The sequence below is a fragment of the Saccostrea cucullata genome, unplaced genomic scaffold, assembly GCF_032062105.1.
Source record: "Saccostrea cucullata isolate Sc308-1 unplaced genomic scaffold, CSIRO_AGI_Scuc_v1 ctg17269, whole genome shotgun sequence".
NCBI classification, from domain to species: Eukaryota; Metazoa; Mollusca; class Bivalvia; order Ostreida; family Ostreidae; genus Saccostrea; species Saccostrea cuccullata.
In genome coordinates, this window is record NW_026925940.1 from 342 (window position 1) to 2296 (window position 1955).

Here is a 1955-nt window from a genome sequence, read left to right on the forward strand (position 1 = left end):
CAAAATAAGAGCAGAGCAAACACGGACCCCCGAAACATCAGAGATGGGATTCCAAGGATTCAAGAAAATCCAATTTCTCTAAACCTGTATACATGATTTTTTTTTTTCACTATTATAGAGGGTACCCTTTCCTAGTTTTCAAAGATCCTTGAACCTTTAACCTCATTCAGATATATAAAATGAAAATTGTTGATTCAAATGTTTTTGATTTCAAGCTTCATTTTGAGACCGTTTTTTAAAAAAAACAGTAATTTTAAGCTGAGGATCGGTTATCCCTAATCTAATAAATATGTATTCATGTATGTATAAGATATCTGAAAATAGATATTCCTCCCCGGCGGGGAATCGAACCCCGGTCTCCCGCGTGACAGGCGGGGATACTTACCACTATACTACCGAGGAGTTGTATTCTCTCTGAACATTATAGTATTTATGTATTTCTTATTTCAAAAGTTACTTTTAATAATAAGAAAAAGTCACGTGTGGTATTAATTTAATTAAGAAGGTCTGCTACAATAAACACGTATTCTTTCAGTTCTATTCATATTTTTAATCTCTCTATTTATTTGTTTTCATTAATTTTTGTCAATTCAACATATTAATGACTAAAGAGTATTTCATAAAGCCTTAATGAAAGTATTTTATTCCAAGGCCAAAGAAGATATCGTAAACATATCTCTCAGAATGTAATGAAAGCATCGGTCGGTGACACAAATCCCATAACAAAATAAAAAATGATTTCAGTTCATCAAGTAATTTATTAAAAAGGTGCCACAAAAATGTTTAACATGTTGATTATAAACAAAAAATGTTTTTAAATATATGATTCTTGCATGTTGTACAGCAAATCCACTTTTTAAATTCTTTTAAATTCTTCTTTTAAAAAAGTATATGCAGGTTTGAAAAAAAATAACAGTATTTTCTTACACATTTGAAACGATTTTAATTCTTATGTATATGTCTATTTGAATACAAAGATCAGGAAAATTTTTAAGCTAATGTAACCAATCATTATATTATTTTGCACTTACTAGAAAACAAAAAACACTTTTAAGAATTATTAACAACTGCAAATTTCATGATAATTTAATGTCTTAATTGTACTGTGTTGCTAGGGATTTCTTTCTTTCACGGTTATATCCCAACTGATTTAATATTTTATCAAAAGTGTGTAAAAGTATTTTTTAAAATAACAATAATTGCTGAAACATTATTAAATACATTTTGATTAATTTTCTGAATATATTGAAAATTTGCTATCCATTTAGTATTTTCTCAAAGACTAATAAATACAAAATTTAATAGGCATTGCATTATATTGAAAGTGAAGAGAAAAAGAGATTAGAGGGCAATGTTGAACGTAAATACCGGAACAAGCGTCTCTGCCAACAAATGTTAATGTTTGAAGTTATTAAATATAAACACGGACCTCTAAAACATCAGCCATGGGATCAGGTGCCATAAAGGAGTGACCATCTCCTGCCGACCAGTCACACTTTGCTCTTTGTCATGATCGGAAATAAACGAAAAATTCTGTCTATAATTCAGTGTGTAAATAATTGCCTTATAATTAGTATGAAAAAATGTTAGTCGGCATTGACTTCAGAAAAGATTGTATTAGCTGACAAGTTCATTGTTTTGACCATAGATAGACATTAACCATCTTGTTAGCAGATCCATACGGAATTTCTTTCGGCAGTGTGCAGATGACATACTTTTTTCTCTTGCGTGTAAGATATCTCCGAGTTGATCGCTAGAGATATAACTTTTTATAACAGGATATAATATCACCTGCAGTAAGCCTAAATAAGATTTTGAAAAAGGACTGTTTCTATCAAAGGCGAGAGCCAGTGGGAAGTAACCTCCCTTTGCCTTTATTGAATGTTTAGTAATGTCATTATATTGTAATTTCACAAGGTTATCTCGGACGACGATGCGATAAATTTACAGAAATT

At 30.4% G+C, this 1955-nt stretch overlaps 1 non-coding gene across 1 annotated transcript; it reads right to left on the bottom strand.

The window, feature by feature from the left end:
* Nucleotides 1–330: 330 nt before the first annotated feature.
* Trnad-guc (transfer RNA aspartic acid (anticodon GUC)) lies at nucleotides 331–402 on the bottom strand. Its single transcript has one exon. It is a non-coding gene; the product is annotated as a tRNA-Asp (tRNA).
* Between the last annotated feature and the right edge of the window lie 1553 nt (nucleotides 403–1955).